Here is a 14,446-nt window from a genome sequence, read left to right as displayed (position 1 = left end):
GGTCTGGGAGTATTTAACTATTTTTTTATTGTTAGCGCACAACTGGGTCATACACCATACAAGTTAGCGCAGTGCTTGAAACAACATATTTGTATTCGGAAGAAGCGGGATCCAGTCTACGCGCGGTTGTCCCGACTTAGTTTCTTGGAAATTTATAATTTTTAAACTATTTCTGGTTAACTCTAGAACATTTTCTTAAAAATAAAAAACCACGGTCGATTTCCTTTCCAGTTCTTGCGCAGTCTGAGCTTGTGTTCTCTCTCCAGTGATATCGAAGTAACCAGGACGTTAAACTCTGGGGTCCCTCCTTTCTGCATTTTCTCCAAGTTTTGGTAGGGACATAGCGTAGCTTCATCAACTGGCCAGCGTGAAGTCGTGTAATCCTGACTTAACAGCAACGTTCATGCTGCCAATAAACTAATGCCAATACTCTACTCGTTAGTTATGCTTGTCTAACGGGAAGGCGTTATGTTATTTTCTCTGTAATTAGTAGAATCCAAAACAGATACCCTTTTTCCGAATATTTTCTTCAATAAATTAGTAAAAATTTTACAACGGCCATTCGTGTAACATGATGTCTCGCAAAATTTTGACTTACGAGAATAAGTTGATTTTTTCTTCTAGATTTCCCAAATACGTTCGGGACTGTACTACAATACAATTATATGAAATATCTTTTGTAGTTAGGGAATGAATGGAAGATTCACCTTTGCCAGCAAGGTCGCCTGATGTATTCCCAGTTGAGTACATTACGAACATTATGGGCAGGACCTTCCATCCATCATGGGATTTCGACGGTCTAACGCGCCAGTTGGACAGAATTCGGGACGATACCCCTCATGACGACTTTCAACTATCAATCAATGCCCAACCGCATAACTGCTTGTATATTGGCCAGAGGTGAACAATGCGTTATTGAATTGCTCAGTTTGTGAAGCTCTTTCTCTTGAATGATTCATCCAGTTTATACGAAATTGTAATCATTTGTTTATCTGCACATGTACTCATATGTCACACAAGCTTCCTAGTTGCTATTTCTACAAGCATGTTTCAATGCTTAACTATTGTGAGGGAATCCAGAATGACTTTTAAATGTCAACTTGCCTTAAGTGTGAATGTATATAGGATAAATCTTTGGACTCAGTAACTTCCAAAGTTTAAATTTTTTTATTTGGTTCGGGTAGGGAGTCTTCAATCTTCTGACTGAGACGATGCGGCCCGCATCTCTTGTGCCACCCTCTTCATCTCATAGTATTAAGTGTGCCCAAATGAAAAGGAGATACGTTATTAGGTAAAAACTTTTAATAACTACATTATAACTCCAGTTCATGCCGACACTAGAACTTTACATAATTGCCACTGACACTGATACACCAATCCCAGCACATAGGAAGCGAGTGGATGGCTTCGGAGTACAAACTCCTGGATTGCTGACGCATCCAGTTTTCCAAGGTGTCCTGCACTTCCTTGTCACAGGTGAACCTTTGATCTTCCAGAAGCTGAAGAAGGTGCGAATCACAAGGGCAGACATCGTGCCTGTAAGGAGAATGTTTCAGTAGCTCCCATCGAAATTATTGAAGGAGTTCGAGGGTGTTCTCGGCCAAGCATTATCCTGGAGAAGCACTATCCCATTCGAGAGCTCGTCCCTGCATCTGTTCTTGATGGTGTACTTCAGTCTCTGCAACGTGTTGCAATACTGGTCAGCGTTAACTGTTGCACCCCGTGAAAGCCAGTCGATGAGTTAGAGGTCCTTCTTCGTCGAAAAAGAAACCGAACGTCACTGTTCCGGCCTTCTGGACACACTGGGCATTTTTTTGGACAAGTAGAATGCTCATCCGTTTGGAGACAGAGTCGAAATGGTAACACCACGTTTCATCACATGCCACAATCCCAGCAACGAAATTCGTTCCTTGTTCCGCGTATCTCAACAGATGTGTCACGCAAACACCCACTCTCGCCGTCTTCTCTTTGCCTGAAAGTGCTTGGGCACAAACTGTGCACAATCTTAGCCGTGATGAAGCTTGTCGTGGGTTAGTCGATGCACATTTCCTCTGTTTAACGGCAGTTCAACAACAATGTCACGTGTAGTGATCCGATGATTTGTCCGTATGAGCTCCTCGACAGCCGAAGTCGTCGCACTGGTGGTGGTGACAAATGGCGCCTGCGCAGGGCGTGGCATGCCCTTGATGTTTGTACAGCTCATCTCATGACACTGACACCGCTGGAACATTATACAGCATGCGAGACACTGTTCTCTATACATATCCTTCATCCTGCGATAAATTTGTGAAGTATGGTCCCAGTTCTGCGTGAAGAATTTGGATATCCGGTCTTTGTACTGATGGGAGGATTCCATCATGCGAAGAACTGCGGAGACAACGCTTCAGAGATGAGGAAATTGCTGTGAAGCCGTTACCTCCACTTGTGCAACTGGGAATACTACCATGCCATCTCTGGGCAAACCCAATTACCTACTAGAATTACATACAATGTCATTTGAGCGAAAGTCTCCTTTTCAATTGGGTATATCTTACAGTACTCTCATCCTATATCTTCAATTATTTTTGCATATTTTCCAGTTTCTGTCTTCCCCTACTGGTTATACTATTTCCAGCTCCTCTAGTACTATAGAACTGTTCCTTGATGCCTTATCACCTAATCCCTTCTTCTTCTCAGTATTTTCCAGTTTTAAAATTGTGAAGTGCTTATTTTTGGATGGAAGAATTATACTTATTTGCAAAGATGGAGATGGAAGCCTGAGTTCATTGGAAAAGTTATTCATAATTGATAATATTCGCATACAGTAATATTAAATTTTATTTTCCAATAAAAGGAGAGCACTACCAGATTTCATGACAACAGTCTCATCTTCAACTTCATCTGAAAAATTACTACTAAATTTAACGGTCTATTGCGTTTTATGCAGGCCCAGTTCTGCGAGTGGTTTTCCGCGCTGCCTTGGAATATATAAGATGAATTTTCTGCTTTCATGCCACGTACTCAGGAATCACTATACTACCCCCTTTTAGTTTACTATATATTCAGTTACTACAAGTTGTATTGGTGTTATTAGAATGTGACAATATGCATAGTAGTCACATTTGGCTGTAATTTTTCAGACGCATTTGAAGGTAGGATTGTTATCCTGAAACCTGGTTGTGCTATACTTTTACTGGCAAATAAAATACACGGATGTTATCAATCACGAATAATCTATATAAGAGTTATGGATGTCGTATCAAGAGATACATGTATTACTAGAAAAAATTGGGAAGTTCAGCGTATCCTCCACTATGAAGAGCACACACAATAAACTGCTGTGAACCTGCTCAGAGAACACACAAAGGCGATGCTGGAAAGACAGCACTAAATTAGTGAAATACGTTTTTGTTTCAGTGGCGACTCATTCTGCAGAAGGTCTAGAACCTGAGTGTTATAAAACTATTCACTAAGACGAGACGCCCAATTAATCGATAGTCGACTAATTGGCACCACACAGATTCAGACTTCCCACAGTCTAAAGTAGGCGGGAGACACAAAAGGGCAGTGGTTAGGTACATTCGTTACGAGCAAGTATAGAGACACTGCACCCAAATTTAGCTTTTCCATGCTTTTCGTAACTTATATGAAGCAAATGCTAAAATGCCTCCTGAAATAAAGACACAGCTGTTTTCCTTGAGTGAGCTCTATAGATCAGTGGTCAAAGTGTCTGGGTGTTACGCGATTACCGGTACTGCCAGGAGTTTACAGGGACTACCAAGTGGCTTGAAGAGTGAACAGGAATTAGGATTCGGGACGGAGGCGTGCTACAGTAGTTCGTGCAGTTGTTCTAAGCGACTGTGTCAGGGTGGCGTAGTGGTTAGCACATCTGTCAAATGAGCAGGTGACCCGTGTTCGACTCCCAGCTTTCGTACAAATTTTCATTCTTCGCTTCAGCCTGTATGTATACACCGAGGATATTTGAGACTTGGAAAAGTTTCTGGAACCATGTAGTTTCACGTGACAAAAATTCATGTCTTTCCATTACAGTCAATATTCAGTGCTTCAACATGTTCTCTTGATGCATCAGAAGGTGGCTTAAACTCAACACTTAGTCACCAAATAGTTAATTAAATAGTACTGCATTTAACAATGTAAATAACATAATGTTCTCAACTTCCAAAGAGTAATTATTTTTTCAGTATCTTGATATCATGATTTTAGTTTGTTATATTGTCATAGAGAGTGAAGAAGGTAAATGCAGCACGGATGTGATGTATGATTCCTGAAACTGGTTACAACTTATGATGAATGAACATGTGCATCATATTGTTTAACACAGCAGGGAGTTACATACAAGGTATGATGTGCTTAATATAAAGTAGCGAGTGTAAAGATTGTAGAAGTAAACTCTTTCTCTGTCCTTCAGACAAATAAGGATATTATTTACAGTTTATTTACTTTTAGGGATATAAAAACTCTAGTGTTGATTAACGTAAATTCAGAATTGGGATTGGTTGCTTGGCGTGCTACTCAGTCTTAATCCTGAACTTTAGATTACCGAATGTTGGTGAGCTGTGTAGTATTGAGCGGGTACACCAAAACTCGCAACCATTGTTAAACTTTCAAAACATTTATTGACTGTTATAAGTTAAAGCTCATTAAACAGCAAGTCGTGTGTTTAGTACTTGCGCTGGTTACTACTGAAAAAAACAGCTATGTGTGCGAACTTCATAGCGTTGGCTATGAGAAAATGTTTGATTTTACATCAAGAATTGTATGGTAGGTCGGACTTGGTTGCAGCAAGTGTATCACTCAAATGGGAATATAGTAGTAGTAGTAGTAGTAGTAGTTGCTGTTGTTGTTTTATGACAAAACTCGTCTCATTCAGTCACTTGAGTTGAACCTGTGACAGGGAAACCTCTTTAAAGCAGGAAACGGAACGTTTTATGCACCCTGTTGCCACGTATAGCGCAGATTGTCTTTTAAACAGTTTTTCCAATTTGAACCACATTATGCGTCGGCCCGAGGCAGGCACTGGATTTTACGAAACTAACGGAAGTAAGTGAGTAAAAAACTAATATCCAGACAAACCCGCGCCGTTACACGCCCCAAGAAAAATGTGTATTCTGAATCTGAAGCAGTCTCATGAACACGAGCAGAGACTCTAGAATCCGGTAATATGCGTAACCCACACAGTTAATGAGAAACTGCAGTCTTGTTTGATTCAGGCAACACAGTAGGGAGTCTCATTCATCTCTTGGACATCGGAATTTAATACGTCAGTTTTCAGAAGCTGTATTTCCACACCTACTGAAAAGCGGACGTCAAAAGGAAGTTTGACAACTGCCTCCTGAAATACAACACATTTCAAACAGATTCATCCAAATTCACAACACTACATCTTGGGGTGAATTTTAACATGTGAATCGAAACGAAGCGTTTACCGTGACAGCTGTTGTTAGTTGATTAGTTATACGGTTGCGGGTAGGAATCTCCTTGGTGCAGCAAGCTACGTCGCTCGCTCTCTGATTTATTACCCAATGTGTGTCGAGTCGTTATGGCGATAACACAGCAGGTTCAAATAACAGACTGAAATTTTCACTCCGCAGCGGAGTGTGCGTTGATATGAAACTTCCTGGCAGATTAAAACCGTGTGTCCGACTGCGACTCGAACCCGGGAACTTTGCCTTCCGCAGGCAAATGCTCTACCGACTGAGCTACCCAAGCACGCCTCACGATCCCTCTTCAACACTATACTTCCACTAGTACCTCTTCTCCTACTTTCCAAAGTTCACAGAATCTCTCCTGCGAAACGTGCAAGACTAGCACTCTTGGAAGAAATGATACTGCGGGCACATCGTTTAGCCACAGCCTGGAGGATGTTCCCAGAATTCATTCTGGACTGTGCTTTACCTTTTCCGAGAGGGCAGTAAGACTTTCGGGCCTTGCCTGTGAAAGGAAAAGGTTCTGAGTTCGAGTCTAGTTCCGGCACAAAATTTTAATCTGCCAGGAAGTTTCATATCAGCGCACATTCCGCTGCCGGGTGAAAGTTTCATTCTGGAAACATTCCACAGCTGTGGTTAAGTCATGTCTCCGAAACATCCTTTCTTCCAGGAGTGCTAGTCTTGCAAGGTTCGCAGACGAGCCTCTGTGATGTTTGGAAGGTAGGATATGAGATACTGGCAGAATTAAATGAGGACCGGTCGTTAGTCGTGTTTGGGTGGCTCAGCCGGTACAGCACTTGCTCGCGAAAGGCGTAAGTCCCGAGTTCGAGTCTCAGTCCGGCAGGCAGTTTTAATCTGCCAAGACGTTTGACGTTCAGATCAGTCACAACTGTGCGGTCTGATTTTCGTTGAGAGTATGGACTCAACGATGGATCAGTCTAAGCGTCCTAGTGGTGTCGCACTGTACCACTGGCCCTCAGATCGCCTCATCTCATGATACACGACAGTTCTTGACAGGGGCATGTGAAAGACTCCGTCTATGTGCCTCCGCTTCTAACGACTTTGGGTTAAATGCGACGCCACATAGCAACAGCATTCAATGCTGTAACTGCAGACATGCTCGCAGAAGTAAAAGACGAGTTTGAATATGGTCTGGATGTTTATCAAGCATCTGTGCAAGGACATACTGAACACCTGTGAAAGATAAATGAATACATGTATGCTAGACGTAATTATGAAAAGTACTCCAAAGTTGTATGTGCATTAAAGCTGTAGAAGTTCCGTAGGATACCATAGACTACCGTAAGTAAGTGTAGGCTATGGTAGTTTTTCTAGTAGCTGTGGTCAGTTAAGGCCGTCCCCACATTACCTGAATATTACATGTGTTGCATAACTATCGGGCGTTACCTTATAATGATCGTTTTCTTTACATATGCGATCAGTGTGTTACTAGATTCCGCTAAAAACTGGTAGTAGTGGCCCGTCTAGAAACTCAGAGAAGATAGTTAAAGGGCTGAGTAACCTACAGAACTTTTTGTACTGTATAATTATCCTCATGTCTGTTACTTAAGAATAAACAGAATTTATAGCAGAACTGAAACAGTGAATGTTTAATTTTGGTTTTATTCGAAAATTGTTCATTTGTAACTTGAAACGGAGGGACACTGTAGTAAAAGTAAAGAGAAAACTATAGAATTATCATATAGGGAAAACCCCCTATTTTGGGGACGTTCCTCAATTTGGGGAGATGCCAACAAGTAGGTGGTGCCGTCATGCGATGAACACTGCAACTAGAGAACAGGCATGTGACTGAGCCTGAAAGCCTACGTTTTCAATAGAGCTCCACTTTATTGCGTTGGTACAAGCTGGAAAGCATTGTTCACATTGCTGAAGGTTTTGTTCGTTGTTTGAAAGCTGGAAATATGTTATAGGAGGTGAGTGCAGGATTAAATAATTTATTTATACTAAATTACACGACTTTAGTATTGCAGTGACATAAATAGTTTCGTTATTCACCAGCTGTGAAGTGCACTAATGGAACACGTTTTGTTAGCACGTGCAGGTGCCTCAGTTTGGGTCAGTCTGGGATTCCTAATATGGGGCTCCCCAAATTGGGATCCCAAATTATTCGCTGTAGCTTTAAGTTCGTCTATATGTATTTTTAATCACATCTGCTAGCTATAAAATTAATTTTAGATAAATCATCTTTGTTTATCCGTAAACATATTTTCATTTTGTATTCTGAATGGCACATCAAAGAAAGTATTTTAATAGAAACAGAGAAAGAGTCTCTAACAATAGTCTACCTGTCTTTTGTAGATGGTAACTATAAAACGTTGAGGCCACAAACAAATGAAGGCTGCCATTTTAGCTAAGCGCAATAAAGAAATGGGGAGTTATAAAGCATCTCACATCTTAAATGTTCGTCAAACAACATTGGAACGCTATGTTAAGAACAACAAATGCCTAGTTGAATCTATGGACACTAAATTATGAAGGAAACCTATTTTTCCTCGAGACCTCGAATAGGATTTGAAGAAATACTGCATCAAATTGGAACAGCGATTGTATGGTCTCTCTTGAAAAGATGTCCGAAGACTTACCTATCAGTTTGCTACAAAAAATGACATTGAAAACACATTTTCGAAAGAAAAACTGCAAGCTGGTAAAAAACGGTTACGCATCACCCTGAAAAGGAATCCCAAACTGCCTGTTAGGGCCCCCCAAGGACTTTCATGCGACAGAGCTAAGGTTTTCACGCCGAAGCTGTCGGCAAGTTTTTTGACATTTATGAGCTGCCCTTAGATTCAATCAAGAGCAACCCAGCCAGATTGTTTAACTGTGAAGGAACTGGTATAACAGTTGTGCAGCATGCACACACTACTAAAATAGCTACATTGAAGGGGAAAAGTAAATCGCTTCTCTACAGGCTGTTGGAAGAGGTGCACCCATTACTGTAGTGACATGCATGAATCGTTTGGGACACTTCATACCGCCTCTGATTATCTTCCCACTGAAGAATATGAACATGGAATTAATGGATGGTGCTCTTCTCTGTTCAATTTATGCATGCCATCTTTCAGGGTGGATTCAGACAGACATTTTTACACAATGGTTTCGCCACTTCTTGCTTCACATCAAACCAACGAAAGGTGGTCCTGCGATTCTCATCCTAGATGGACACTTCACCCATGTCAGATTAATTTGGCCAGTGATAACCATGTCTCAATTGTGTCTCTGTCTCCTAATAGCACTCACAAAATGCAGCCACTGGACGTTTGGTTTGCGGGGCCACTAAAAACAGTTTATGCTCAGGAGATTGAGAGCTAGATGAAGTGCCATGTTGGTCACGTCGTAACTGTGCACGAAGTAAGAGACATTTTTCGAAGAGATTACGTGCAGGCAGCGACAACAGAAATAGCAGCAAACGGTTTCCGGAAAGCACGTCTGTTCTCGTGCGACTGTCAGAATTTACGACCCCATGAATTTGCTTCTGTACAAGAACTGCCTGATCGTCCTGAGAACAGTCCATCTGCAGATGAGGACCCACGGGAAGGAACTTCACGGGGATCTCAAAAAATGTCATTCCCGATACACTGCAATCTGAAGAATGTGCTTTTCTTCAAACTCCAAGATCCAGAATTGTCATGACAACTAGGATCAGCCCTCTTCCAAAACTTAGAAGCCAAATATGTTCCAGAAGATCCCTCACTGCTTCTGCTCAGATGATCGCTGGATCTCCTTATAAGTATCAGTTTGTGGACTCAAAACAAAGAGTGGTAACATCAAAGCATGTTGGGAATGCAGAAAGCGGTAATTGTGTAGCATCAGACCAGACATCTCGACGTGGCAAACCGACTGGGAAGAAATGGAGGATTATTGAATCTTTATCGCAGTACGAAGCAGATGAAATTAAACTGTCTGATGAAATCGAATGTAGCGACGACAATGAAGACGCGGAGTGCATCTGTTGCTAAGGCGCTTCTCAGACATCACAATCGAGAGAACTAGTTCGGTACTCAAAATGCATTAAATGGGCACATACAGCATGTCCTGACTCTACAAGCAACAGATATGCTTGTGCTAGGTGCCGCTGAAGGTGTGACAGGTGTCAAATATCTGATTATTTGGTTTATGTACAATGGTCATAAGACCTCCACAAATTAGGAACCCATTTTCAAGAGAGACAGTTTTGCAACATTTTGTGTTTTGCAGCATATTTACTGTAAATGTATAACAAGGGCAGACATTGAACATGCACCACCATTAAAACGTTTTAAATAAAGTACATTTAGTGTTTATGCTAACATAAATGGTTCTCACTTTCTTCTATAACATACTTTAAAAAAATTAGGCGACTTACCCCCAATGCTAGAAAACGCAATTTCCTCAGCAAAAGAGTCAAATAGGATGTCAAACACAGTTAAAGACTTCGTCGAACTTATATAAAACATATTTCTGTTATCATTGTACAAAATAACAACAATAATTATGTATATTATTATGTTTGTGCTTATAATCCATATTTGCACAAAAGAAATAGCTTTGGTTACACAAAAGCGCAGAAACTACGCGATCAGCTAGTTTTTATTACTTATAAAATGCAATTATATTCAGTAAGGATATAAAATACACAATGTACTAGCACTGAATGGTAAGTGTTTCTAATCATGTGCAAAACAAAACAACCAACCAAACCAAAAAAAAAAAAAAAAAAAGAGAAGTCGTCGGCTCCCATTTTCTCTCTTACACATTCATTTATGTTTCTTGTACCAGTACTACCGGCAATCCTATCATTTACTTCGTCACTTATGTAGTGTGCCAAAACCAGCGAAGCGTAGTTTTAGTAGAACGCAACTCTTTGTACAAGATACAGCCCTATGAAATCGGATGACTGTTTTTGAAACACTTCGTATTTAACTTTCTTTAGAAAGCATTGTATAACTTCGCTCAGCGTTAACGGGAAACTGTCACTGGAAGGGATGTAGTCAACTTGTGTAGTCCAGCCGCAAATTTTGCAAATTCTACCACAACAGGTTTCTCTCCCTTTGCCTCACTTCCGTGAATAAAGCAAGGTAAGATTTCTTTTCACACGGGATGGAAACCTCATGAGGAGAGGGGAAAACTGATCGCGGCCAGAAGAGAAGTTTCCGCGAAGTAGGTATAGAGTTCCTCATGTCACTTTCCAATCTGGAATCTGGTTGCGGCGTCAGACCGAAGCCTGTGCAGCCGCGGGCAGGCTTGCCGCCAGATGGCAGGTCGAGCGGCCGCGCGGCACGTGCACTGCTCGCATCGCTTGGCCCCCGAATTGACAGCCCAGCTGCCCTCGGGCGTGAGCCAGGACCCTCGCGCTCGATCGTTACGGCCTATATAAATTGGATTTACACGTCACTCTTCCCTCGCAACTGGCAAACATCACAAGAATGCTTTATTTCTATGTTGTAAGAGACAGAGTATTTAAGTAAGCATTCATCAGCTAGTTGTTACACTCTTGTCGATCTGTAAAAAACGAAATTTTTCTCTTAAACGGGAGGAAAGTCCGATGAAGAACAGAATAGCTTTTCCTCTCACAGTATGGTACTAACGTATCTTTCATCCCTTGTCCTTCAAATAAAGTGAAAGCAATGGGCTACTTTTGCATTGTTGGTCGAATACTGAGAAACTGCAGATTTACTGCATTTATATCTACGTACGTACTCTGCAATTCACATTTTCTTGCATGATAGAGGGTTCATAGAGCCACCTTCAAGCTATTTCTCTACCGTTCCACTCTCGAACAGCGGGCGGAAAACACGAACACGTAAATCTTTCCGTGTGAGCTCTGATTCCTCTTATTTTATTATGATGAGCATTTCACCCTACGTAAATAGGCGCCAACAGAATAATTACACACTCTGCGGAGAAAGCTGGTGATTTAAATTTCATGAGAAGATACTGCCGCAACGAGAAATGCCTTTGTTTGAATGACAACCATTCCAATTCGCGTATCATACCCTTGGCAGTCTCTCCTCTACTTCGTGATAATACAAAACGGGCAGCCCTACTTTGAACTTTTCCGTTGTCCTCCGTCTCATGCGGTTCCCACACCACACAACAATACTCCAGAATAGGGCGGACAAGCATAGTGTAAGCATGTTTCCCTATTAGACCTGTTGCATCCTGTAAGTGTTCTGCCAATAAATCGCAGTCTTTGGTTTGCTTTCCCCCAGGATTATCTATCTGATCGTCCCAGTTAAAGTTATTAGTAATTTTAATCCATAAGCATTTAGCTGAATTTACTGCATTTAGATGTGTGTGTGTTATCGGGTCGTCGAAATTTAGCGAATTTCTTTTAGTACTCATGTGGATGATTTCACACTTTTCATTATTTAGAATCAACTGCCACTTTCCTCACCATACAATATCTTGTTGAAATCATTTTGCAATTGGTTCTGATCATCTGAGTACTTTAAAAGACGGCAAATGGGAGCATCATCTGTAATCAATCTAAGAGGGCTGCTCAGATTGTCTCCTGAGTTGTTTATATAGATCAAGAAGAGCAGAGCGCCTATAACACCTCCTTGGGGAATGCCAGATGTTACTTCAGTTTTACTCGATGACTTTGCGTCAGTTACTATGAAATATGACCTTTCTGTTAGGAAATCACGAATCCAGTCGCACAACTGAGACAGTGCTCCATAGGCACGCAATATGATTAGAAGTCGCTTGTGACGAACGGTGTAATAATCCTTCTGAAATCTGAAAATGTAACATCACCTCTCGATAGCACTCATTACTTTGTGAGAATAAAAATCTAGTTGTGTTTCAAAAGAACGATATTTTCTGAATGCGCATTGGCTGTTTGACAATAAATCCTTTTTTTCAAGATAATTCATAGTGTCTGAAAACAGTATATGTTCAAAATTCTACCGAAACTCGACATTAGTGATATGGGTCTGCTGTTCAACGTGTTACTCCTATTTCCTTTGTTGGATATTGGTGTGACTTGTGTATCTTTCCTGTCCCTAGGTATACGTCTTTCGATGAGAGAGCAGTCCTATTGTATCAGCGTGCTCTGAAAGGAAGCTGACTGGTATAAAATTTGGATCGGAGGTCTTGCCTTTTTTTTGATGATTTAAACTACTTTGCTACACCGAGGATATCTACATCTAAGTTATTCATGTTGGCAGTTGTTCTCATTTGAATTCGGGAATATTTACTTCCTCTTCTTTGGTGAAGGAACTACTAAAAACACTGCTTAAAAAATCGTGTCACCTGTATTGGGATCATGTTCATGACCGTAAGATCCACTTCAGGCTGGACTATAGCAGGGAATCACGCATACTAAAGATTGGTAGCGCGAATTGTCAAAAACTTGTGTGACTCGTGAAAGAGAATAACAGAAACACAGCAGAACCTGAAATGGAAGATAACTGAAGATGCATTACTAATGTCTCACGTAAGTCTAATTAAGAATTCCAAGACCCGCTTTTCAGGCTGGAATCTACGTAATTTCTTCAGTCCCTACAAATCACTCCTTTGCCGAAAAAAACCCTAGGTCAACATTAGCTAGCACAGGGCTTATACAAAATCGGTCTTTCCACCCTCCACGCATAGATGGTAAAAGACTTTAATGTGTCACATTCTATTTTGTGCGCAAAGCAGTCACAGCTAAGAAAGTACAGTGTTATTATGTAAGAATTTTCGAAGCGTTTTTTGCTAAGAAAGGTCTTGTGAACTGATGGGATTCACAATGAATAAAGACTGTTCAAGTCCCTTTAGCTGTATTGTAGTCCTTTACTGGGAACGCTACCAGTTTCACGCTGTTACAGGTACTGCACTGTTAATTAAAATGCAGTTTTTTAGAATAGGATTTTATAAAAAAGGAAAAAAATATAAATATTCTTAAAATATTTGTCAAACATGCATTAATGGAGAAACTGAAATAAATTAAAAGAACCATTACTCGCATGATTAACCCTCAAAGAATGGGGAAGCTATGACGCCCCATTGCTCAGTTCTAAATCGAAAATGTTGGTCCATTATAGGCTGTTGTCAATAGTAAAATTTGCATGAAGCACTAGTAGGTGAAAGTCATATTGGACACATAGGGTGATAAGAACAAGTATAAAAAGCAATTACAGCCATTAAAATTTATGGGTAAAGCTGGTAAAATTTTTTAACTATGTTCACCATTTGTAACGTCTGCGGGTTCTAGAAAGTAAATAATAGCAACATACCAAAAGTACTAATGGTTTTAGAAACCACTCATCATTAAGCATGTTCTCTTGTCCGCACACTTTAAAGTTATTCACAGACCACAGATGAAAATAGAGACCAATACCGACTTAACAAAACAAATGTTTTATAGAATTTTTTAAACTTACTTTATTATAATGCACTTGGTAATCATTCTTATTTCTGAAATCAACAAAGGTAAATCAATTATTACGTTAGCTACATTATTAGGGAAGTGGTTCGGGTTCTAGGGGAGCAACGTTGAAATACATGTTTTGCTAACTAGCTTTTGATGTTCCGTGGTTTTATTCAGACGCTTTAGAGAAATACCAGCGATGTATCGGTAGGTGAGGTGGCTAATAAACACAGCCAGGCATATACAGAAAGATAACGCATTAATAGGTTTATTTAAAATGTGTACACTTAACAGTTGAGATCTACTATACATAATGTTGAAATGCCGTAGGTCTTTCTGCGGTGCTGAGTAATATGCAATTAGTGTAATGTTCTTGATAGTAATAAATATTAGTCTTCAATCCTGATACACTTTAATAAGACTGTGATGCGTAGCAATATTTATTAGTATCGTCGTGTGTCGATATAATTTCCTCACTGCAGCCATCGGTACTAATGTTAATAAGTCTGTAACTTCACTGAATCTCTGGGCGAAGTTCCGAGAGCAGCTTAAAAAGATGCGCCGAACAACGAGAGTCGCATTCTGTGAAGTGATCTGTGGATTTAGCGTCCCCAGGTGGCGTGCATGCGTGGCACCTCCCCCCCCCCCCCCCCTCCACAATTCCCCT

The sequence above is a fragment of the Schistocerca serialis genome, chromosome 3 (genome assembly GCF_023864345.2).
Source record: "Schistocerca serialis cubense isolate TAMUIC-IGC-003099 chromosome 3, iqSchSeri2.2, whole genome shotgun sequence".
Lineage (NCBI taxonomy): Eukaryota > Metazoa > Arthropoda > Insecta > Orthoptera > Acrididae > Schistocerca > Schistocerca serialis.
Note: the sequence above shows the minus strand (reverse complement) of the source record.